Genomic DNA, 27,671 nt, shown 5'->3' with positions numbered 1-27,671 from the left:
GGCCATGGAGAAGTGAAGGTGTATAGTTCTGAGGGAGGCAAATGGTTAAGGTTACTGAAGATTTGGCATTTTGGGCAAGTTTTTACAAAGTGATGGCAATCGGTTTCCATAGTGGTCCAATAGTACCCTGAGCGGGATATTTTTCGGGATAGCATTTTTCCGTTCATATGGGGTCCGCACACGCCGTTATGGTATTCTCCCATCAGTCTTTGGGCTTGGTTTTGATGGACACAAAGTAATTTGATTTTATTCGGCGTGTATTTGTACAGTTCTCCCAGAATTATGCTATATTGTGAAGCGAGGAGGCGTAGGGCCTTTTGTGCTCGCGGGGAAGTGTTTTGGGGGGAATTCCCCACTTGTTTTGTAACGAAGGATGTCCGTGTACCATGGTTCTTCTTCGGTGTTTTCAGGTTCGGAGTCTATGGCACAACAATAAGCCGGCTCTTTCCTTCGCTCGACCCGAAGGGTCATTCCGTCCCATTCATTCGGGATGTTGAGCATTGAAGCTAGCTTCGCTAGTGCATCCGCGAATTGGTTGTCGTCTCTTGGCAAGTACGTATACTCGATGTTTTCAAATTGCTCGACTATTTGGTCCAAGTGAGCTTGATATTTTGAGAGACTATTGCTTCGGACCTTCCATCTTTTGGATATATGGTTGATTATTAGGGAAGAATCCCCGAAGACTTGTAGGTATTTGACTCGGAGGCTAACTGCGGCCTCTAGCCCAACTATGCAGGCCTCGTATTCGGCGGCATTGTTTGTGGCCTCGAAGTCAAGTTTGACGGAAATTGGTATATGGGCTCCTTCGGGACTGACTAGGAGAACTCCGATGCCGCATCCTCTTTGGTTGGACGCGCCATCGAAGTATAGTGTCCAATAGTCGTCATGTATCATCAGAAGTTCCTCGTCGGGGAGGAGGTAAGCTTCCGTGGTTTCCTCATTCGTGGCATGCTCGGCCAGGAATTCGGCTACCGCTGTTCTTTTGATTGAATTTTAGGTCGAATTCTGAGAGCATGACTAGCCACCTGGACAGGCGACCATTTAGGGCGGGCTTTTCGAACATGTATTTTAAGGGATCTAGTTGTGACACTATATGAACAGTGTGGGCCAATAGGTAATGTCTGAGTTTTTTGGATGCCCAGATGAGGGTGAGACAGGTTTTTTCAAGTTCTGTGTATCTCGTCTCGTACTGTATGAACTTCTTTCTCAAGTAGTAAATGGCTCGCTCGGATCCATGTACACACTGTGAGAGCATAGCTCCTGCTGCAGTATCCGTGACGGTTAGGTATAGGCGTAAAGGGATTCCAGGTAAAGGCGGGGAGAGGACGGGTGGTTTGCTTAGGTATTCTTTGATTTTATCGAAGGCAGTTTGGCATTGTTCATCCCATTCGATCTTTTCTTCTTTTCTTAATTTTTTGAATATTGGTTCACAAGTCATAGTAAGCTTGGAAATGAACCTACTAATGTACTGCAGCTTTCCTAGGAAGCCCCTTATCTGTTTTTCAGTTTTTGGTGGGGGCATTTCGGTAATGGCTTTGATCTTAGATGGGTCAATCTCGATTCCTCGCGTACTAACACATATCCTAGCAATTTTCCCGAGGTTACCCCGAACACACATTTTTGTGGATTTAGTCTCATGTTATATTTCAAGATTCGGGTGAAGAATTTTTTAAGTGCCGGGAGGTGACCGCGCCGGTCTTTAGATTTGACGATCATGTCGTCCACATAGACCTCGATTTCTTTATGTATCATGTCATGGAGTAACGTGGTGGCTGTTCTTTGATAGGTGGCCCCCGCGTTTTTCAAACCAAAAGGCATTACAGTGTAACAATATGTCCCCCAAGGGGTAATGAAAGTTGTTTTTTCCATGTCTTCTTCTGCCATGAGTATTTGGTTATATCCGGCGTACCCATCCATAAAGGAGAGGAGCGCGTGCTCTGCGGTGTTATCTACTAGTATGTCAATGTGAGGTAGAGGGAAGTCATCTTTAGGACTGGCTTTGTTGAGGTCTCGAAAGTCTAAGCACATTCGCACTCGTCCATCTTTTTTAGCTACGGGGACAATATTGGCCACCCATTCTGGGTAGTTGGAGACTTTTATAAAGCCGGCGTCTAATTGTTTAGTGACTTCTTCTTTTATTTTCAAGGCTGTCTCTGGTTTGAGCCGCCGTAGCTTTTGTTTTACTGGCGTCATTTTGGGATCTAGCGGAATTTTATGCTCAGGGATTTCTCGATCTATTCCTGGCATGTCTTTGTAGGACCAAGCAAAGACACCCTCGAATTCCCGCAAAGTGGAGATTAGATCGGCCTTTTCAGTGGGAGTTAAGGTGAGGCCAATTTTAATAATTTTAGGATTTTCTTCTGTTCCAATATTTCCGATTCTGTATCCTCAATTATAGGAGTTTTGAGTTCTTGTTCACTTACAGGTTTTATTAGTTCGGTATATTCCTCTTCTGGCTCTTTTTCGTGCTCATTAGTGGCGAGACATTCTGCATTATTACTCTGATTTTTAAGCGGCACATACTCAAAAGTTTCGTTTATCTTATTAAAGTCATGAAGCATTACATCAAAAAGATCTCCCGGAGTAGAGATTTCCGGGTCTAAACTATTTTTGGGAGGGGTTACAATTTTGCTAGGTTCGGACTCAGAGTCAGACTCGGATTCAGACTCTAATTCTTCGTACATCGGACCCTCTCCCGCAGATATCTTGAACTTCATCCCACGAGCGTTAGTCCATTTGAAAGTCTTGCGCCACCCTCGTTGGATTTGGTCATCTTTCGAGGGTGATGGAGCGTTCAATTTAGTAGGATCGAACACTTCATCTTGGAGAGCTAATGCCATAATTTCTGTTTCTTTCTTCGCTCTTTTCTTTTCCAACCCAAACAATAGCCCGAAAGCGTCTGAGTTGGGGAGCGTTTTTGGCATACCATGGTTCTTTGGGGCGAGTGGCCTTTGACAACGTAAAGGGTCGTGTCCCAGAGCTTGCATCTCTTGGGTTTGTGCGACCTCTAGGTATAGATGTTCGGGATATGCTTCTTCCATCGCGTTCCTTGATGGCTATCACGGGCAAGTACTCAGGGGCCCTACATTATTGTTGTCGAGTAGGAGACACATTAGTTTGTTTCGTGAGTCGTTTTTTTTTTTTAGACATTCTATGACTACCCTTAAGTCGGACTAGTATATTTGGACTGTTATGTGTGCACTTTGAACTCTTTATGTTTTTGAAAATCTCTGCCCGTGTGACATTCATGATTATTTGCATGGTCGACTTTTAGTGTCGAGCATTGCCGTCGTAGGAGGCCTAACAACGACGCAAAGAGTTATTAATTTTTCGCGAGTCGCTTTTGAAATCGAGTTCTTTTCTTACGCCCTCGTAGCAATTCTTTTTATGAACATTTTTTTCTACGTATTTTCCTTTCGTGCGGGCACCGAAGCTGCTGCGCCTGACCAGAAGGCCAAGCATCAACTTTAGCGCCCAGCGAGGGGCGTGAGAATTTCTGGCGCCCAGCCAGGGGCGTTGAAAATGCGTCCCTGGCTGGTTCTCGTTTTCTGTCTTCTGTTTATGCGACTTTCGATTTACGTGCTTGCCTAATAACGTCCTTTACGCGTGGCAGCGTTTGTGGGATTCGTTACAGGCCATCCCGAGCGTCGCTTATTTTGTGGCGATCATTCGGGTTTGCGGAACACGTGTTTCGGTATAACTCTTTGGCAAATTAGTCTATGAATGTTTGGGCAGTTTTTTTAAGGTCGTTGGTTTTCTAGGATAGTTTGTCACACAATCACATATTTCGCTACACATAACTACATTACAAACATGGATTTGGAAATTAAATATTCCACGTAGTTTATGATAGGCTTCTACGTGTAGTTTATTTGCGCCTGGCTTGGTACCGCTTCTATCGTAGATCCAACACATGCCCCGGTCGAGGTAGTGTCTTCAACAGACGAATTTCGCCCAAGAGGCCAACCCGCAAGTGCAAGCCAAGGGGGCATGCAGGCGAGAGGGACCTAATGGGCGAGCGATTGGGTTCGGGATAGGTGTACTACCTGCACAAGTACCGAGTGGGAAACATGCGCGGAGTATGCACCCCCCTATTGGCGAAAAAGGTATCCTTAGTCCCAACTCCCGAGGGAGCCGAGATTCGTTATGATGTTCTGCCCGTTCACATTAATATGCTGATTTTCAGGTCGTCCCAACTTGATGGGGAAATAAACGCGGGGTAGGATCGTTTCACCCTTCGGCTATTTTGATTACCTACAAGCACGAGTATTTCCTTCACTATCCCTAGTGGAATCGCCACTGTGAGGGGGTCGAAAAAGCGCGAGGCTAATGCGTGACCTTGTCCCTCGTGGGTTTGACGATTCTTTTTATTCAATCAAGTGTAATTGGATTTCCTGTCAGTATACACCCAATTGACTAGTAATATAGGAGTCGCCATTCAGTTTTTAACGACAATGAGAAAAACTGACAAAACCCGGTTATCGTGACATAAAGGGAGTGCAATTATGTTTGACCACGACGGCCGTAGGTTCCCTTGTGATCCCTGGTGTGGGGATCTCTCAATATACACCCGCAAGGTAGAGATTGAGGGTTCGGGGGACTGTAACTACCGAGAGGAGTAATTCGCTCGTCGATAACTCCAGAGGCAGGATATCCTTACTAGCTCAACATAAATAATTGAAGGGACATGCGTTAACTATTAAACTAATCTGATTAAGGGACCTAGCATGATAATCCGATTTCCCAAAATATTATATTTGTTAGGCGTTATAGAACAATCAGATTAGGTTAGTTTAACAGTTCATAAAAAGGGCGAGGAAAGCAGTTAAATCATCGAAAAGGGACACATTACGACGCACCCTTGAGAGGTGCGTCACGGTTCTCAGAAAACTAACCACTTTGACTTTGCTATTTCTCCTTTTTATTTAACGAATCTCAATTATGGGACAGCATACGTTCTGTTCGATTTATGGATCGATTGCGACAGAACGCGTGAACAGTTTCGCAGCGAGAGGCTTAGGCTAAGGGTTGGAGTCAATACTCAGAATATAATTGTGTGTTGTTGTGTGTCCTTTTACGTCGAAATTAGGGGCCTATTTATAGGGAAGAGTTCGTGGAAAGATAGAATTGCAGAGTTCTAATCCACAAAGAATTAGGAAAAAACACATACCCAGGTATTTTCAGCGCCCAGGCCTGGGCGCCGAAGATTTCGGCGCCCAGAGCCAGGCGTTGAAAATAGGGTCTGGGCTGTTTTCTTTAGTCAGATACGGATTCCTGAAATCCGTAGAGTTTGAGATTAATTCGAGTCTTTTAGCGCGTATCAATTTTATGACGGAATGCGTCTGGGCCCGTTACGAACTCTAGGTTCGTTAGGATTTTAATTAATACGTAACTCCTATTTCCGAATCCTATTAGGAATATGATTCTCGCGGTTTTCTATCTCATTTAGGATTTATGTTGGAATGCAACACCTTATTCCGACAGGGTTCTATCTTTTATGATTTGCCACTTTTAGAAGCTACCTTTTACGGCAGTTACTATTTTTAGCAGGTTTCCATAAATAGCAGGTTTCGGGTGAAATGAAATGGGGAATCGAGATTCGTTTATTTTATAGGAGATGCGTTGTCAAGTGGAGTTTTTATGCTTTCATCATCGAACCTTTCCCTTGAGGGAACGGGGACAAAAGTAGGTGTCTACAATATTGGAACTTTTAGGTGGTTCAATTCCTAGCATGGAGGGATTCGCTTACTGTGAGGGGGTCGAAAAAGCACGAGGCTAATGCGTGACCTTGTCCCTCGTGGGCGTGACGTTGTCAGATCAAGTGTAATTGGATTTTCTGTGAGTTTACACCCAATCGACTAGTAATATAATAGTCGCCATTCAGTTTTTAACGACAATGAGAAAAACTGACAAAACCCGGTTATCGTGACATAAAGGGAGTGCAATTATGTTCGACCACGAAAGCCATAGGTTCCCTTGTGATCCCTGGTGTGGGGATCGCTCAACGTACACCCGCAGGGCAGAGATTGAGAGTTCGGGGGACTGTAACTACCGAGAGGAGTGCTCATCGATAACTCCAGAGGCAGGTTATCCTTACTAGATCAACATAAATAATTGAAGGGACATGCGTTAAACTATTAAATTATTCTGAATTGATTTTAGCAACATGCAACACATAACACTAAATCGATCGTGATTATCTTATTTAGATTGATTTAAGGTACCTAACATGATAATTCAATTGTCCAAGGTATTATCTTATTAGGCGTGATAGATCAATCAAGTTAATAGTTTGACAATTTTCTAAAAGGGTGATGAAAGAGATTAAATCATATGAGGGACACATTACAACGCACCCTTGAGAGGTGCGTTACGGTTCTCAGAAAACTAACCACTTGGCTTTGCTATTTCTCCTTTTATTTAACGAATCTCGGGTTTCTAAGCAGTGTTACAGTATTTAGGCTTAATTCATCAGCTACAAGGGGCAGGATGCGTTCTGTTCGACTTTAGGGTCGATTGCAATAGAACGCTGGATCAATTTCGCAGCGTGAGGCCAGGCTTAAGGCTAGAGTCAATACTCAGGTTATGGAATCGTGTGTTGTGTGTCCTTTTCACGTCGGTTTTGAGGCTATATTTATAGGGAAAGAGTTTGTGAGAAGATAGATTTTTAGAATACGGATCCAAAAAGAATTCGGAGACGACACGGCCCCAGGCATTTTCAGCGCCCAGGGCTGGGCGCCAAAGATTTCGGTGCCCAGATCCAGGCGTTGAAAATGGGATCTGGGCCGAGTTTTTTTTTTCAGATTTGGACTCTTAGAACGCGGAGCTTTTGAGACTTATCTGAGTCTTTTAGTGCGTATTAACTTTATGACGGAATGCGTCTGGGCCCGTTACGAACTCTAGGTTCGTTAGGATTTTAATTAACACGTAACTCTTACTTTCGAATTATACCAGGAATAGAATTCCTTTTGCAAATTCTATCTCTTTTAGGATTTATGTTGGAGTGCAACACCTAATTCTGACAGGTTTCTATCTTTTATGACTTTGCCACTTTTAACAACTACCTTTTACGGCAGCTACTATCTTTAGCAGGTTTCCATAAATAGCAGTTTTGGCTAAAATGAAAAGGGTGATTGAGATTCGTTACTTTATAGGAGATGCGTTGCCAAGTGGAGATTTATGTTCTCATCATCGAACCTTCCCTTTCGGGAATGGGGACAAAAGTAGGTGGGCTGCGTGGGCTGCGTTCTCATCATCGAACCTTCCCAAGGCTGCGGCAGTCGTGGGCTGCGTTGCTCGGGCTGTGCGCGCGCGCGCATGGCGCCCCTCGTGGGCTGCTGTGCGTGCGTGTGTGTTTGTGTTCACATACGAAACCTAAAACGTACAGGATTCGTTTAATGATTAAATTCCTAATCCTAAAAGATAAATTAATTAAATAAGAGTTTCACTAGGATTCTAATTTAATTAATTCGTATCCTAGTAGGATTCCAATTCTCTTTCCATACCCCTATAAATATGTGGCCTGGGTTCACAATTTATAACGAGTTTTCAAGTATTCAAAGTGATTTTTTGAGAGAAAAATTCAGTCACACATTTGCCTAAAAGTGCCGAAAATAATAGTACCTTAAGGGCGATTCTAGTTGGTCAATCTTAATGCGGATCCGGACGTGCTGTGGACTATCTACGGAGGGACGACACTTGGAGTCCTAAAGACTTGTTCTTGTTCGGTTCGGGCGCAGCTAGGGAAGGCACGCAACAAAGAGTATGCATCTAAACTATGCTATATGATTATGTGTAAATAATATGTATTCCTGGCTAAATGGTTTTTCCGCATGATTTATGAATTGTCATATGTATCATAACCTAACAGAAGTGTCTAAAGATGTTTTCGAAATCAAAGCTATAAAGTGTAACTAGGCCTGGCCAAGCTCAATCACGAGGTAAAATGTTTTTGAAGATTCTCATTTTCAGGGTTACCTAAACGAGAAAACCCCCTTGTTTATATAGGACGTAAAACGAAGGAAAATCCAGCACATCGCTTTTTTTTGGGAAAACGGAAAACCAATCCTTTGATTTTTGGAAAAGGAAAACCAGAAAAATTTATTGCCGCAGCGACTAAGGACCTGCGCGGTTAGTGACGCAGACCCCGCCCGCTGAAGGTGGGCGAGCCTGTCCGCTGAGGGTGGACGCCCCGTCCGATAGAAGTGGATGAATCTGTTTTGATTTTTTGAAAATAAGGACCTACGCGGTTTGTGACGTAGACCTCGCCGGCTCAAGATGGCGAGCCTGTTTTGTATTTTTGAAGATTTTATTTTCAAAAACTGAGGACCTGCGCGGTTAGTGACGCAGACCCCGCCCGCTGAAGGTGGGCGAGCCTGTCCGCTAAGGGTGGATGCCCCGTCCGAAAGAAGTGGACGAATCTGTTTTGATGTTTTGAAAATAAGGATCTACGCGGTTTGTGACGTAGACCCCGCCGGCTGAAGATGGCGAGCCTGTTTTTGTATTTTTGAAGATTTTATTTTCGAAAACTGAGGACCTGTGCGGTTAGTGACGCAGACCCTGCCCGCTGAAGGTGGGCGAGCCTGTCCGCTATGGGTGGATGCCCCGTCCGATAGAAGTGGACGAATCGCTTTTGATGTTTTAAAAATAAGGACCTACGCGGTTTGTGACGTAGACCCCGCCGGCTGAAGATGGCGGGCCTGTTTTTGTTTTTGAAGAATTTATTTTCTTTTCGAGGGATGCTCGTTTTTAGTTGCAACCTGAATGTGGGTTGACAACGTGCTTAGACGGACCATTGTCTCGTGGTCATCATCTTTCATGGTTTTGGAGCTAGTCTTTACGGCTCAATTTTGCCACTACCTAGGTCCTTGATTAGGGGACTATGTATAAGTATCGACGGCGACCTTTGTCTTGAGGTCGTAATCCGGTTTAATTTTTTGAGATTATCCAAACACGGGACTTCATACAGCGTAGTCTGGGAATATTGTTTTAACTTTGCATACTCTCTTTTGAAATATATATTTTCTTTCGAGCCCCCAAGCATTCGTGCTTGACGGTCATTTCTTGTCAAAGAGGTTCCTTAGGGATACGCATTTTTTTATGTCCTTGATCGTGTTTGGGATCGTGCTCGTAAGTGCGAGCGATCTTTGTAGTGGTGTGCTACTCTTAAGAAAGCCGTGAGGTGCGACTTTCAGTAAAGAAATCGGCAATTTTCGAGTCGAATGGATACGGCAGGGCCCTATAGAAGTCGGGGCCTTTTTTGGGCCTGGGCTCATTTTTGGCGCCCAGGCCTGGGCGTTGAAATAATTCACGCCCAGGTGGGGCGTTGAAAATGTTGTTTGGGCTGGTCTTTTGATGACAGAGTTGGCCTCTTGTTCGTTCGTTTATTTCACTTGGAAATTCTACGTATTCTCTTCTCTTTTGTTTTGTCTTTATTTTTTGGAACGTAGAATTAGAAATCACAATGAGTTTGAGTGATCGTGATGATGTCTCGAGAAGCCGTAGCCGATTGGTGGACTACGGTGTTTGTCGCTTTGGGGCGATTCTGCTGAAGGTGGGCGAGTCTATATGGCCCGAGGAACATACCTTGAGGCGTAAAACTTTAATCGCTCTTGTTGTTATTTTGAACGTATATTTGAACGTGTTCGTGAATGTTCGTATATTTGAACGTGTTCGTGTATGTGCGAACGAACGTTCATAGAATGGCCGTTGCGTGCGGTCCATTAATCAGTTCGCTTGACTCAATTTTTTTTTTGAGCAATGACTGATGTTGAATAGTTTGCTTAGAAGCTTGATAGGGTTCAGGCCCATTCATGAAGTGGGCTCAAGCATCGTGCCCTTCCGATCGTTCAAACATTTTCTTTGAGATTTTTTTTATTTTGCTACGGTCGTTTCGTAGCTTGGAGCCCCCAAGTATGCATATTGGGATGCTTCCTTTTGGCGTACGATTTTTGTAGGTACTTTCGAGAAAGATGCCTTGGGGTTCCGCTTGAGTAGGTGCGAGCTATCCCTTCCGTGGTAGGTAATGTTTTGCTACCTTTAATCCTTAATGTAGAAGTCATGTGGCTTGCATTTTGAATTTGGGCGATAAGTAGTCTTTGCCTCTTTTACACATGCTCTTGGTCGTACCCGCATTAGTGCAATATGCCTTACTCTTTTTTTTTTTAGACTTGTACCGTGGGATGGTTGAACTTATGGTGCGACGTAGGCTTGTGTGGCCTAAAAGCGTGTCTTAGAACATTCCTCCAGGTGTTGGGATCTCATTATTATTTTTTGCATTGGAGTACTTCATCACGCCTCGTTCAGGTGTTCGAATAAGTGTAGCACCTCATGCGTGGGTGTGCATGGCTTATTACTTCGTTCGATGCGAGGATTCATAGATGTTTCTTCTTTTTTTTTTTTTTTTTTTTTTTTTTTTTTTTATCCTTGATTTTTTCTTTCGCTTTTGGTTTGGAACGACGTAGACTGTGTAACGGGCGCTTGTAGGGCGAGCGTTATGTGCAGTGGTTTGATCGGAGTTTTGGTGACTCGCGATTTTCAGTTACCCTTGTTAGTGGTGTGACTTTATATATTCTAAGTAGCGCTTAGAATTTGGGAGGGGTTGTAGCCATTCTAAGGTTCGTTTTACATGATCAAACCTTAGGATTGTGCCCCTATGACGTGTGTATAGCATTAGCGTCGAGAATTTGCGATAAAATCGTCATTTCGAGCATTTTTAGAGTGTTTTTCTCAAGCCCCCAATTGTAGCTACGGGATTGGCTTGGTGCTATAATGCTTGGCATACGTATTTATGCATTCATGGTGACATGGATCATAAATAGTTTGAACCAGACTCGTTCAGTGCGAGATACGTTCGAGTAGTGATTTGCTACTTCTCTTGTAAATGTCGTATTGTGCGACATTGCCATGGTCAAGGTAGTCACATGTTGAAGTGTGCCTTGACCAAAAGCTAGGTGCCTTTCTTTACCCATAATCATATTTAGAAATCTTTTTGACTCACTTGCAACATCGAGATAAACGCATACTTAGCTTAAACCAACGACAGTTTATTATGTTCGAAGAAGTCTTTGAAAATTATTTGAAATCCGAGTCCTACTGTGTACAATCCGAGGTGTCCTAAGTAAGTTGACTTATAGAAGGGTTCGTACAGGATTACATGAGTGAATCAAAATACTGTTACGATTTTCGGAATGCTGTCTAAGGATTTGCTGGAAGCCAGGGTGTAGGCGTCAAGATATACACGTAAGATTCAAGTATTCAAAGGTAAGATTTTCGCAAAATTCAGCCATACACTCTTGCCCTATTAGCCGAAATTTATAGTACCTTAAGGGCGATTCTAGTTGGTCAAGCTTAAGGCGGATCCGGACGTGCTATGGACTATCTACGGAGGGACGACACTTGGAGTCCTAAAGACTTGTTCTAGTTCGGTTCAGGCGCAGCTAGGGAGGGCACGCTACAAAGTATATGCATCTGAATTATGCTAAATGATTATGTGTTAATAATATGTTTCCCGACTTTATGGTTTTTCCGCATGATTTATGTTTATTCATATGTATCATAACCTAACACTTTAGACTTGGCCTGGTTCTAGAAGATGTTTGTAAATGTTCCAATCATGTCTATCTCTACAAGATTTTATTATAGTTCGGTGCTCTTTGTGGAGGAATAATATGTAAACTAAATTGAAAGGGGGGGGAGGGAGTGTGGTGAAGCTTCAACTGCAGGATAAGAGAGAAGAAACTGTAATAAATCAACTTTTAAATCAGATTTCAAATTTCAATTGATAAAAAATGTGGGGAACAGAGTCAAATAGTAAATAATGTCAACGCCAAAAATAATGTCTAACCCCTTTCCACCTTTTCCATCTCCAGAACCACCAGCGTGCGCAATGACAAATATACCCCCGCTATATATATTGGAAGATCACGACTCAAATTTTTAGATATTGGAACTTTTAGGTGGTTCAATTCCTAGCATGGAGAGATTCACTCACTATGAGGGGGTCGAAAAAGCACGAGGCTAATGCGTGAGCTCGTCCCTCGTGGGCGTGACGTTGTCAGATCAAGTGTAATTGGATTTCCTGTGAGTTTACACCCAATCGATTAGTAATATAGGAGTCGCCATTCAGTTTTTAACGACAATGAGAAAAACTGACCAAACCCGGTTATCGTGACATAAAGGGAGTGCAATTATGTTCGACCACGACGGCCACAGGTTCCCTTGTGATCCCTGGTGTGGGGATCGCTCAACGTACACCCGCAGGGCAGAGATTGAGAGTTCTGGGGACTGTAACTACCGAGAGGAGTGCTCATCGATAACTCCAGAGGCAGGTTATCCTTACTAGCTCAGCATAAATAATTGAAGGGACATGCGTTAAACTATTAAACTATGCTGAATTGATTTTATCAACATGCAGCACATAACACTAAATCGATCGTGATTATCTTATTTAGATTGATTTAAGGTACCTAACATGATAATTCAATTGTGCAAGGTATTATCTTATTAGGCGTGATAGATCAATCAAGTTAATAGTTTGACAATTTTATAAAAGGGTGATGAAAGCGATTAAATCATATGAGGGACACATTACAACGCACCCTTGAGAGGTGCGTTACGGTTCTAAGGAAACTAACCACTTGGCTTTGCTATTTCTCCTTTTATTTAACGAATCTCGGGTTTCTAAGCAGTGTTTCAGTATTTAGGCTTAATTCATCAGCTACAAGGGGCAGGATGCGTTCTGTTCGATTTTTGGGTCGATTGCGACAGAACGCCGGATCAATTTCGCAGCGTGAGGCCAGGCTTAAGGCTAGAGTCAATACTCAGGTTATGGAATTCTGTGTTGTGTGTCCTTTTCACGCCGGTTTTGAGGCTATATTTATAGGGAAAGAGTTTGTGAGAAGATAGATTTTTAGAATACGGATCCAAACAGAATTCGGAGACGGCACGGCCCCAGGCATTTTCAGCGCCAAGGGCTGGGCGCCGAAGATTTCGGCGCCCAGATCCAGGCGTTGAAAATGGGATCTGGGCCGAGTTTTTTGTCAGATTTGGACTCTTAGAACGCGGAGCTTTTGAGACTCATCCGAGTCTTTTAGTGCGTATTAACTTTATGACGGAATGCGTCTGGGCCCGTTACGAACTCTAGGTTCGTTAGGATTTTAATTAATACGTAACTTTTACTTTCGAATTATACCAGCAATAGAATTCCTTTTGCAAATTCTATCTCTTTTAGGATTTATGTTGGAGTGCAACACCTAATTCTGACAGGTTTCTATCTTTTATGACTTTGCCACTTTTAACAACTACCTTTTATGGCAGCTACTATTTTTAGCAGGTTTCCATAAATAGCAGTTTTGGCTGAAATGTAAAGGGTGATTGAGATTCGTTATTTTATAGGAGATGCGTTGCCAAGTGGAGATTTATGTTCTCATCATCGAACCTTCCCTTTCGGGAATGGGGACAAAAGTAGGTGTCATAAAAGAAGTTCTGCGTGAACTGCATCTAAAGTCTTTCCAAGCTGCAATAAACATACACAGAATCCTTCTTATCAGCAAAATGATTACTTTCGTAAAATATGGTAGTTGCAGATTATGGAGTATGATTCTTTTTCCCGAGGCAACCCAAAATTAGGGGATGGAGAAAAGGTGGAGATAACAAAACTATGTGGACATTGTTTCAGTAACAACTAGATTAGGTCTCGTGCATGAACGGATATTATAAAATTATAATTTGACCATTTTTTCTATAAAATATTTGAGTAACAAAGACACTTGTCATTCCTGGTGTCTGTTTTAGTATAATGTAATAGAATATTACTATGAGAGTTAGGTCCAGAAATGAACCAGTTCTTGTGCACGCATCGCTGTAGACCGGCTATCTCCAGTAAGCAAAGCAGTCCTTATGCCCATTGATTTTAGTTCTCTGATTGCTTCAGCAGCTCCAGATCGACAGTCGTCTGAGAGACTGAAAGTCCCAATAAGAGATCCTCTAGAGTAAACATATCCACAAGTTCGAGCTTCCTTTATATGATCATCACCATCAACAACAGTTGAAGCTAAAAATAGTTTCAAAAGAAGAGATTCAATCAGAAAATCCAAGAAATAAAGAGTTTTACAACATACTCCGTTTCTGATTAGGAACAGATATAGTAGTGTAGACACCTACTTTTGTCCCCATTCCCGCAAGGGAAAGGTTCGATGATGAAAGCATAAAAACTCCACTTGACAACGCATCTCCTATAAAATAAACGAATCTCGATTCCCCATTTCATTTCACCCTAAACCTGCTATTTATGGAAACCTGCTAAAAATAGTAACTGCCGTAAAAGGTAGCTTCTAAAAGTGGCAAATCATAAAAGATAGAAACCTGTCAGAATTAGGTGTTGCATTCCAACATAAATCCTAAATGAGATAGAAAACTGCGAGAATCCTATTCCTAATAGGGTTCGGAAATAAGAGTTACGTATTAATTAAAATCCTAACGAGCCTAGAGTTCGTAACGGGCCCAGACGCATTCCGTCACAAATTGATAAGCGCTAAAAGACTCAAATTAATCTCAAACTCTACGGATTTTAGAATCCGAATCTGACTAAACAAAAACTGCCCAGACCCTATTTTCAACGCCTGGCTCTGGGCGCCGAAATCTTCGGCGCCCAGGCCTGGGCGCTGAAAATACCTGGGTACGTTTCTTTTCCTAATTCTTTGCGGATTAGAACTCTGCAATTCTATCTTTCCGCGAACTCTTCCCTATAAATAGGCCCCTAGTTTCAACACACAACAACACATAATATACTCTGAGTATTGACTCTAAACCCGTTAGCCTAAGCCTCTCGCTGCGAAACTGTTCACGCGTTCTGTCGCAATCGATCCATAAATCGAACAGAACGTATCCTGTCCCGTAATCGAGATTCGTTAAACAAAAAGGAGAAATAGCAAAGTCAAAGTGGTTAGTTTTCTGAGAACCGTGACGCACCTCTCAAGGGTGCGTCGTAATGTGTCCCTTTTCGATGATTTAACTGCTTTCCTCGCCCTTTTTATGAACTGTTAAACTAACCTAATATGATTGTTCTATCACGCCTAACAAATATAATATTTTTGGGAAATCGGATTATCATGTTAGGTCCCTTAATGCTATTTAAATCAGATAATCACGATCGAATTAGTATTATATGTTGCATATTGCTAAAATCAACTCAGATTAGTTTAATAGTTAACGCATGTCCCTTCAATTATTTATGCTGAGCTAGTAAGGATATCCTGCCTCTGGAGTTATCGACGAGCGAATTACTCCTCTCGGTAGTTGCAGTCCCCCGAACCCTCAATCTCTACCTTGCGGGTGTATATTGAGAGATCCCCACACCAGGGATCACAAGGGAATCTACGGCCGTCGTGGTCAAACATAATTGCACTCCCTTTATGTCACGATAACCGGGTTTTGTCAGTTTTTCTCATTGTCGTTAAAAACTGAATGGCGACTCCTATATTACCAATCAATTGGGTGTATACTCACAGGAAATCCAATTACACTTGATTGAATAAAAAGAATCGTCACACCCACGAGGGACAGGTCACGCATTAGCCTCGCGCTTTTTCGACCCCCTCACAGTGGCGACTCCACTGGGGACAGTGAAGGAAATACTCGTGCTTGAAGGTAATCAAAATAGCCGAAGGGTGAAACGATCCTACCCCGCGTTTATTTCCCCATCAAGTTGGGACGACCTGAAAATCAGCATATTAATGTGAACGGGCAGAACATCATAACGAATCTCGGCTCCCTCGGGAGTTGGGACTAAGGATACCTTTTTTCCCCAATAGGGGGGTGCATACGCCGCGCATGTTTCCCACTCGGTACTTGTGCAGGTAGTACACCTATCCCAAACCCAATCGCTCGCCCATTAGGTCCCTCTCACCTGCATGCCCCGTTGGCTTGCACTTGCGGGTTGGCCTCTTGAGCGAAATTCGTCTATTGAAGACACTACCTCGACCGGGGCATGTGTTGGATCTACGATAGAAGCGGTACAAAGCCAGGCGCAAATACTACCCATAGAAGCCTATCATAAACTACGTGGCATATTTAATTTTCAAATCCATGTTTGTAATGTAGTTATGTGTAGCGAAATATGTGATTGTGTGTGACAAACTATCCTAGAAAACCAATGACCTTAAAAATTGCCCAAACATTCATAGACTAATTTGCCAAAGAGTTATACCGAAACACGTGTTCCGCAAACCCGAATGATCGCCACAAAATAAGCGACGCTCGGGATGGCCTGTAACGAATCCCACAAACGCTGTTACGCGTAAAGGACGTTATTAGGCAAGCACGCAAATCGAAGTCGCATAAACAGAAAACAGAAAATGAGAACCAGCCAGGGACGCATTTTCAGCGCCCCTGGCTGGGCGCCAAAATTTCTCACGCCCACTGCTGGGCGCTGAAGTTGCTGCTTGGCTTTCTGGTCAGGCGCGGCAGCCTCGGTGCCCAAGCAAAAAAGAAAGTACGTAGCACAAAAAATATTCATCAAAAGAATTGCTACGAGGGCGTAAGAAAAGCACTCGATTTCAAAAGGCGACTCGCGTAAAATTAATAACTCTTTGTGTCATCGTTAGGCCTCCTACGACGGCAATCCTCGGCACCAAAACCGAACATGCTAACAAATATGAATGTCACACAGGCAAGTGTTTCGAAAATCCAAAGAATGACCAAAATAAAAAAAAACCCCCAAAAAGTGTACCGACAGAAGAAAGAGCGAAAAAGTGAAAAACCAATTTAGAGAGTCGAAGTCTAGACTAAGTAATGCTTGAAACTTTGGGAACCTAAACTTTAGCTTATCTTATGCCTAGGACTGGTCCTGCCACTTGGTGCCGATCAAGGAATCAACGGCTAGTGCGTCTCGAAGATACATCACCCACACCAGGTCTAGTAACTCCAAGCTCCGTCCGTCGTCCCTCATTTCAAGGATCTCCGCTTCCCCAACCTCGATTCGCACCTCCAAACATGGCCATCGAAGATTTGCGAGACCACATGGTCCAAATGACCCAACTCATGGGCCAACTGAAAATGGAAAACGAAGCCTTAGTGGCTGCGCAAGCCAAAAATGACCTCGAAAACGAGAAGTGGATTGAAAAAATGGTCCTACAGCAAACCATGGGGAGCAAATACTTCTCCCTCGAGCCTGAACCTTTTTCTGGAAAATTACCAGAAAAGTTCAGTTTATCTGACTTACCAAAGTTCAAGGCCACGGATAACCCCCGTGATCATCTGCTGAGCTTTGTGAACACCATGAACTTGAAAGGCGTGGACAAGTCCATTTACCTACCTGCCTTTCCTTTGTCCTTGGAACCTGTGCCGCTCAAATGGTACTATCACCAGGACCCTAAGCTCTTCCCCACTTGGGAAGACTTTGTCAATGTCTTCATCAAGCAATACTCGTCGAACATGGATTTCCAAGTCACCATGCGCGAGCTGGAAGTTCTCTTCCAAAAGAAAAATGAGGGTTTCACAACCTACTTTGCTAGATGGAGGGACCAGGCGGCCCAGCTAATAAATAGGCCTCCCGAAACAGAATTGGTCCAAAAATTCATCGACAACTTAGGCCCGGCTTACAGACAACACCTTAGGTACCTGGGACTCGACACTTTCAAAAGGGTTTATGATGTGGGAATAAAAATCGAGGACGACCTCGCCAAAACCATACAGAGAAAAACTGCATATAAGACCAACACCTATAATCGGGGTAACACACCCCAAGCCCAAGAAGTCCATGCTGTAGAAGAGGCTCCCGCCCGAAGATACCCTATAAGATGGGTCCGAGACCGAAAGTTTGCCCCACTCGGGTCAACTTTAGTACAAGCCTTTGAAAGACTAACCAATCAAGGAAAGTTGAGACCTATAGGCCCCACCCGTGACCCTCCTGTCAAAAACAAATATTGGGTCGAAGGTACTTACTGCAAATTCCATCAAGGAAATGGGCATGACACTGAAAACTGCTGGCATCTAAAACATACGATCCAGGACATGATAGAGGATGAAGTAATACCTCTCCCTAACGTTGGCAAACCCAACAACAACAAGAGCCCACTCGGCTTTATTCACATCTCTCTCGACCGACCAGAGAATTTCGACCCCACGGTGTATATTACACCTCAAGGTGCACCACTCACTGTGGTACCTATGGATCGAATCGAGGGGGAAGTGTGCGGTGTGTGGAACGATGATGCTGAAGATATTTACCTATCTCAAGTCTCGGGCCAGGACCTCTTCACTGAAACTTGGCCCGGGTATGCTCTCATTGACACCACCTCTCAGGAGCCCGAGGTCGACAACCTCACCCGATCTAGAAGGATATACCAACCGGATATTCACCCACCTCCTATGGACGACATCCCGGTTAGGCAAACTCCTGAGAACGGGCGGCAAGCCACCGTCGCGGAAGTCATTGAAAATCCTCTCCTGAAACAACTGAAAAGAACCAAGGCTGAGATTACCATCTGGGATCTTATGTGTACTTCAAAGGAACATCGCGAAAAGCTTATTCGCTCACTTGACCTCATCTCAGTACCCACAGATATCACACCTGACTCATTGGTTAGCCATGTCACGAGAGATGCCGGAGAAAAGGCCATAGTTTTCACTGATAAAGACTTACCCATAGAGGGGGGTGCTCACAATAAAGCCCTTTACCTAGTGGTTGGATGCAAAGGACAAAACATCCCCCTAGCGCTCGTAGATAATGGTTCGGCGGTTAATGTCTGCCCATTGCGAACTGCCCATTGCTTGGGGCTAGGAAACGATGATTTCCAAACCTCCACGCAAGGGGTACGAGCTTATGATAACTCCCGAAGGACTGTATTGGGAAAAATCAACCTTACCATACAAACCGGGCCTGTGGCACGCACCACGGAGTTTCAGATTATCGACATCAAGCCCACTTTCAACCTCCTCTTGGGGCGACCTTGGCTCCATGACTTAGGAGGTGTGGCTTCTACCTTGCACCAAATGGTTAAACTTAACCATAACGGGGTAATACTAGAAATCCGCGCCCCTCCTCTCGACGTCAGTTGTACTATGGTTGGGACGGCCGAAACTGCAGATGATCTTTATGGGTTTCAAATGGAAGAAACAATCCAGTTCATCGAAGATTATGATCCAGCATTCCTAGACCCGCATGCATCCCGAGTCATCCCTAGAATACTGTTAGCTCAAGGTTATTTCCCAGGAACCCCATTGGGCATAAGGAAGAAGGAATGCACATTCCATCCTTAATTTTCCCGACAAATCTACTCCCTTTGGCTTAGGTTATGAACCAACGGAGGAAGATATTGCTGACCGCCTATCTAGGCTACGCCTTAAGAAAGCCAAACAAACCACCCTCCTTCCCCCATATCAAAGGACCCTTAACGGGATGTTTGTTCGGGAAGGAGAAGAACACCCATGCTGTGATTTCCCTGAACCCTTCGTTCAGGATGGCTTGCTAAAACCCGGATATGAAATTTTCCATGACTGCCACACCTTGGATGAGGCACCCCACCTCACCAAGACTAAAACAGCTGAAATATTGGACAACCAGGCTCTGTGGACATTGATTAACGAATCGAGGCCTATGGGGGACGAGACTGTGATGACTACCCTAGCTTTACAAGATGAAGGTTTCGATCCAACCCGGTTAATCTCTCCTGCATCAACACTAGAAGAGGTCGGGAACGGATGGGTGAAGACATATCAGTGGGTCAACGCAAAAAGAATGGAATTGAAGATGAGTACCGGTGAAGGACCAAAGTTTTATGAGACTAAACCCCAGGCTTGAGCCACATAGAGCACCATTAGTAAAAAGCACCTAGTAGTTCTTTAGATTGATAGAAAAAATAATAGAGACTTTAGATGGTCCTAAGGCCCTTTAGAATATGGGTCAGTTTTATTTCAGTGTGCTTTCCTTACTTTCCGGATCAATAAAGGCGTAATATTTTTCCTAAAAATTTTATTCTAACACTAAATAAACACCAAATGTGAAGGAAATAATGCCCTTGGTCCAAGTATGCATTCTAGGTTAAGTCTAATAAATGCGGTTCAGTATTAATTAACAAGTTAATAATTCAGTGAGATCAAGTGAGCTGAATGCCTAGCTAGAGGCCGCTTCAGTTCAAGTGGAATTAATGATATTAATCCACAGCTTACTCTTGACTGAACCCGTAGGGTCACACAAATAGTACGTAAACGGATCAAGTATTTAATGGCATTAAATACTCCATCTATGAATATTCGGAACCGACGGATCTTGGTTTCAGTGGGAGCTAAGATCGTCACAGGCAAGAAATGAATACTCCGGAAACGATGATATTGCCGGAAACGGAAATATGGATCGTATCGGAAATATAAATATTATCCAAGTCGTAGATGTTGCCGGAAACGGAAACATGGTACGTATCGGAAAATATTATCGGAAATGGAAATATTGCCAGAATCGGAAATATTGCCGGAAACGGAAATATTGTCAGAATCGGAAATATTACCGGAATCGGAAAATAATTCCGGAAACGGAAATATTAAATATTTGTTCGAAACGGAAATTAATTCCGGAATCGGAAATATTAAATATTGTTCGTATCGAAAATGAATTCCGGAATCGGAAAATTTAATCGGAAGCGCATCGTACGAATAAGCATCGGACGAGGCCTGCCGGACGAGGCCCAGCACGAAGCCAGGCCATCGCCCAGCAAGCCAAGCGCGCCGCACAAACAGCCACGCCAGGCCCAGCGCAAGGCCAGGCCCAGCAGGCTGCGCAGCGCGCACAGCGCGCACAGCACGCGCAGCGCGCAGCGCGCGCGGGCGCTGCGTGGGCTGCTGCTCGCGCGCACGCATGGGGGCCCATTGTGGCTGCCGTGCGTGTGTGTGCAAGTGTTTGTGTTCGTGCACGTTTCCTAAAACATGCAGAGTTCGGTTAATGATTAAATTCCTAATTCTATTTGATAAATTAATTAAATTAGAGTTCTTGTAGGATTCTAGGTTTAATTAATTTGTATCTGAATAGGATTTCGATTCCCTTTCCATACCCCTATAAATATGAGGCTAGGGCTCACAATTTATAACAAGTTTCAAAGTATTCAAAAAGTGAGTTTTTGAGAGAAAATTAAAACACACATCTTGCTCATAAAAGTGCCGAAATTTTCTAGTACCTTAAGGGCGATTCTAGTTGGTCAATCTTAAGGCGGATCCGGACGTGCTGTGGACTATCTACGGAGGGACGACACTTGGAGTCCTAAAGACTTGTTCTTGTTCGGTTCGGGCGCAGCTAGGGAGGGCACGCAACAAAGAGTATGCATCTAAATTATGCTATATGATTATGTGTAAATAATATGTTGTCCTGGGTTAATGGTTGTTTCCGCATGATCTATGTAATGTCATATGTATCATAACCTAACAGTGGTATCACGAGCCCCTTATTATTTTCATAATCTAAATTGCATGAACATGGTTAAATATTACAAATTTGCAAGAATTAAAAGGGGTGATTAATTTTCGTAATTGTTAATTAATTGCAAATTGCGTTTATTTAATTATACGTACGCAGTTTTTCGGCAGTTTCTTCGTTACTCATCCGAATTGAGTGATTTTTGTGTCAATTCCGCATGTAAAAGGCATTCTAAAATTTTGACAAAAATTGTATTTTTCTGCCGAACCCAGAATTCTCAAATTCGAAGCCTAACTATGACTTTTCGAAGGTTTTAGTTTTTCGAATGCAAAATTTCGTAAATTTAAGATGTTAAATTAAATATTTGCGATTCTTGTTGATGAATTTTTGATTGACCTACTGCATATGTTTAACAAGTTTGAATGCCTAGTCTTGTTAATTATGCAATCTAATTTGTAATTATGATTAATTTGTTGAAAATTAGAATAATTTAGAATTAATTTGATTTTCATAATTAATTGTAATTTAATTAGAAACCTATGATTAAAAACCACCATAAAAATTGTAAATTTATGATAAATTTTAAATTTTTATGACCTAGACTTGAATCCATAACAATCGGAAATCAATTGGATAATAAATTTTCGATTTTTCGCCCTAAAATTATGAAATTAATATTATTTATTAATTTGTCATTAATTTTAAATATAAATTTTAAATTTTTATGCGATTCGTTCATAAAACTTGCACGCACGAAGCAATGGACGCTTCGTGTTACCCTTAAGGGGTGTTGTATAATGCGGGCATGCGACGACGAGCAAGGGAGCTCGTCGCCCGTGCGGCACGAATGCAATGAGCAAGGGCGTAGTGCACGAGCACAAGGCAGCAGCCCTGCCTTGTGTCGTGTGCCACGAGCAATGGACGAATGGGCATGGGCGAAGGGCGAGCCAAGGCAGTCGCGTGTGGGCAGCAAGCGAGCTGCGCCACAACGCGCGCTGCCTCGCACAAGAGCGCGCAGCCTCGCGCGCAGCGAGCGCAAGCTCGCGTGCCACGAGCGCTGCGCCCAGCATTGCTCGCGCGCACAACGAGCGAGGACTCGCGCGCACAGCCAGCATTGCTCGCGCGCACAACGAGCGAGGACTCGCGCGCACAGCCAGCATTGCTCGCGCGCCCAGCGAGCGAGGGCTCGCGCGCCCAGCGAGCGATGTCGCGCGCCCATCGAGCGATGTCGCGCCCGCACTGCGAGCGATAGCTCGCGTGCGATGAGCGCTGGCGCGCGTAGCGAGCACCAATGCGTGCGGAGGCTTGCGATGGGGATGCAGCAGCTATGCGACGAGCGCATGGGCTGCGCGCACATGGCCAGCGATGGCTGTGTGCGTGCGGCCCATGGGCGTGCAATGCGTAGGGTGTTTGCGTTACGATTAGATCGTTTTGAATGTTTAATTTGAAAATTTCAGTTCACGTAATTTTAATTAATTTTAAAATTAATAATTTAAATTATTTTCTTGGATTTTAATTTTGAATATTGTAATTATAATAAATGTTATTTATTCTAATTATTTTACTAAAATTAAAATCATGAATTAATTTAAATAAACGACTGAAATTAAATTAAACTTTTTGGATTCAATTATAAATTTATATGAGCTTTAAATTTTAATTAAATTTGTATGTTTCCGGTTAGACTAGAAATACATTTTTATGTTTAAAATTAGTAAAGCATATGAATTTATTGGTTTAAGTGGGAGCGTTTTTTAGTCATAAACTCTTGATTAGGTCTACAAATCCTTAAGGTTAAAACAACTTGATTAGAATTAATAAGGACTGAATAATTGGTAGATTATTGGTGCCCTTGATTAATTGCTGCAAATGTTTACGTGATGCATAATGTGTTTTACTAACCAGCTATGTGGGCCATTCATGATAATGAATGGGTGAATGGTATATGTTGTATATGTACTGTTTTGCAGGTTATGAAGTGACTAGTATGGCCCAAATAGGATAGAAAATATGGTCTGCGTACCATTAATTTGAATGTAATTGGTCTAAAGTACCAAAGTTATTTTTCAATTCAAATATGGTCTGCGAACCATCAAATAGTTGTAATTAGTTATAGCTTATCCTATTTGAAGAAAATGGTGCCTCCCACGGAGATTTTCAAGACGGACTTTGAAGTTAAAGCTTCAAGATGAAGTCGGGCCATACTAGATCACATTTATCTTATGCATGTTATAAGTTATTTATTGCTTTTAAATATGTCTTAAAATGCATGAGATCAAAAGCTTGATTATGTTGCATGATTAAGGATTTTAGTTCACTTAAAATCTAACCAACATAGTAAGAGCCTTAAGTTCCAAACTTAAAAATTGAGTTAAAAGGTGCCATGCCAAAATATACACTTGCTTGGATATCCTTTACATCAATCTAGTAATAGTTTTCGCTCAGCGAGGTGTTACTTATTGGTCCTAAAGGGGCAAGGTACACAAATAATTGTGAGTACATGTTAGTTTTGGTGAAACTCAACGATATAAGTAAGGAGTCCTTTTATGTCGTGGCAAAATCGATAGGTTTACCTAATAAGTTCTTAGACGTACCTATCAACCAAGAATAGTTTCTAGACTATTAGCAAAAGGCTTTTGCTTACCTAAGATGTTTTAGGATTAAGTCGACAAACTGTGCTTAGTTCTTCAATGATTTTAGGATCTTGGAATCATTTTATTCACACCTGCCGGAACACATAATTCGAATAAAATGCTAATGACTTGTTTAAATTGCATGATTGCTTTTATTTTCAAGTTATTATTCATGATAAATGTTTAGACTTTGCATGCTTCAATGTATGTTTTAATTATTGTTTATAATTAAATATCTTGCACTGCAGTAAATCCTTTTAGAAAGGTAACAGTAAATTTCCTCGATTGGTAGTGAATCCAAGAACGATTCACGGAAAAGAGAGAAAGTGAGCAATTTAAAATGTACGTTTCTTATATCGACTTTTATGGTTGTTTTCGAATATCAAAATCGAATGGCAAACCAATTGGTGCTTGTGAATTCAAAATACACTGTAGTTTTGAAATCATGAAGCATTGAGTTTAATACGCTCAGCTTTACCAATGGTTAACAACCTAATATCTTTGTCCATTTAATTCTCGAATGAGTCTAGTCCCTAGACATTCGAATAGATCGATGCTTAGAGAACTTTAGAAGCTTCTGGTAAGATCATCTAGTTGAAACAAAATATTCAACATAAATTAAAATGGTAAAGAACCTTGTTGGTGACATTGGACATGTCTAACAAAGTATAAAAGTCAACACTAAAGAATTTAATTCTTAAGCCTATAAGAAAAGGTACAAGAAATAGGAAAACGAGGAACAAATGAAAGGAATTTACGATTCCGTTTCTACCTATAAGTTTATGTTTAAAGAGAAGTGACCTAGCAATCAAACTTCCTTGGTATCATATACCGCTTGAGGTTCTTACTTCGGTAATAACTCAAACAATGGAAGCTAGGATACACTAATGACCTACAAGTGGGAAATGAAGCATGGCAATGCTACATTAATTGTAGGGTCATCTAAGTTTGTTTTAAGTCCTTTCAAAGGCTGGAACTTAATGGCTATTTTGTTCCATAATCAACATACCTAAATTTCTGTTTTCAAACACAGAAAGACTCACATTCAAGAAAAACAAAAACAATGTTTGTTTGTTTATTTGAATGAAATGGTCAATTACAGGTTGAGTCAATATGCTTGATTAAAAACAAACAACTCTTTAAAGAACTTTACTAGGTTCAAATCAATCCTTTGATTTGAGTTCCACTAATCTTTGGCATTGTTGCTTAGACCATATCAACAAGTTAACATTCATAAGCTCTATTTTGATGGACTTTTGAAAGTTGATTGATTTCTAGATCATTTTAAGACAGCTAGTCTTACTTGTTGAAAGTAACAAAAGATATGAACTATTGTTAGAACGCCTAGACAATAGAGTTTAAAGCTAAAGAAAGATTTTATGACTTTATTATTTCACACAGATTTGAGTGAATATAGGTTTATTTACTCAATTTGATATAAGTTTGAATCTGTTTGGCTAGTTCAAAGATTCAGAAGTATAAAATCCACTTGGCAAGAAATCATAAAGATCTAGGTTAGATCATGTTGATGATTACTTGAGACCAAATATGATCATCAATGATTGTGTGTTATAATTTCACAATCTAGGTCCATAAGATATGGCATATCTACGTTGGAATGATCGAAGTCAATTAGTACTTGATTCGATCAATGATGAATCATAAAGACTTTTCCTATAATTTCTAAAACAAAATGCTCAACTACCACCAAACTAAACCAAATTCGTCAAAGCTATTGAAAAGTAATTTCAGAATATCTTTTCATAATATATCTAAAGAGTTCCTAAACTCAGTGGGAGCTTACTGTTTGTTATTCAACAAACTAAGGCCCAAGTATAGATATATGTTTCATTGTGATTTATTCAAATGAAACACAAGGGTATTGTTTCTACCACGAATTTTTGAGAACATAATGTTTGTTTGCTCGAAATAATGTCCTTTTGGAGATTCGTTTCCAAAATGACAAGTGGGAGAAAATAGACCTCGAAAACTTTCGAGGCGAACAACAAACATAAACGGACATTCCGGAGGCTTTTCGAAGTGCTTCAGAAAATCCGAACATATTCTTTAAGGACTTTAGAAGTGGCTTTAAAGAATAGATATCTCTTAGAAGACTTTACAAGTGCTTCAAGGAGAACAGAATATTCAAAGGACTTTCAAGTGGCTATTGATATTCTATTGTTTGATGTTCTATACCCAAGTAGGCATAGAATTCAAGTCACTGAAACTATGAGATTCTTCTATTAGATAGTGAAGAAACATAGAGATCAGGTCAATGAAACTATGAGATTCTTCTATTAAATAGTGAAGAAACCTACAACTTGCAGTCAAACTATTATCATGTAGATTAATGAGTTTGTGACTTGTAAGAAAGCTATGACGAAACCCAGATTCCCTAAAATGGTTAGAGGCCATATATAGACTCAAATGTTTTAAATGGTTAGAGGCTATAAAACATACTCAATGTTTTGATGACAAAATTGAAATTTTGTTGATTTGCAAGAATAGTTTCACACCTATTGGTTGCAAGTTTGTTTTAAGGATAAAAACCATCAAACATGGAATTGTGTTCACACACAAAGCTAGATTAGTTGCTAAAGGTTACAAGCAAATTCATGGCATGGATTGTGTTGAAACCTCATGCAAAATCGTAATGCTTAAGTCTATAATTCAAGCAATGATTGCATATTGGTACATATGGCAATTGGATGACAAAACGTATTCCTCAATCAAATGATGGAATATAATATGTACATGGTATGTCATAGAGTTTGTGGATCCAAATAAATTCTTGAAAAGGAAAGCTAGCTTATAAAATCTAAGTACAGATTTAAGCAAGCAATTGGGAATTGGAACTGTATTTTAGTGAAACTAATAAGTATTTTAGTTTCATAAAATATACATGATTCTTATAGATATATAAGAAGTTTAGTGGGAGTACTTAAAACTTAATTGGTCCTATGTGTATCACACACATATCTCTCTATTGTGAAATAACATTCAAATGCTAATGACTTAGATTTGAAATTATTCATCAATAATGGACCATGGCGAAACTTAGTACATACTGGGTATTAAGATCTATTTACAAAGATCTTATGATATTATTTTGGATTAAGTAATGGCATTTACTAAATCAAACACGAAAGTCTCCATTGGAGATATTCGACCCATGTGAATAAATCTAAGTAAAGGATGTTTGAACTATGTATAAGCATTTACTAAGTTAACATCAAAGAATCTAATGAGATTCTTCACCTATATTATATGTCAAAGAATTTAGCTGGATTCAGTATCTACTGAAATTGAATGAGCTAAAGTTACATGAATAGAATTCAATTGGGAATTATTCTACAAAAGAATTTATCATGTATGATATAATATGAGGATCGCCAAAAACGTATCGTATGACTTTAGGCATGACGAACATATACCAATCTCTATTGATCTAAGTGAAGACCAATTAGATTGAGATCAAGAAAAACTTATGGTACCTGAAAAGGTACATAGGATTACTTCTTGATTCAAGGAAATAAAGATATGCTAAATATTGATGCTACACGCATAAACACTGGCAAAGGATCAAGCAAGACCCTTTGGAGTTAACCATTGACAAGGACGAGCTAAAGAGCATC

This window comes from Spinacia oleracea, chromosome 2 (genome assembly GCF_020520425.1).
Source record: "Spinacia oleracea cultivar Varoflay chromosome 2, BTI_SOV_V1, whole genome shotgun sequence".
Classification (NCBI taxonomy): domain Eukaryota; kingdom Viridiplantae; phylum Streptophyta; class Magnoliopsida; order Caryophyllales; family Amaranthaceae; genus Spinacia; species Spinacia oleracea.
This window is presented reverse-complemented; position numbering follows the sequence as displayed.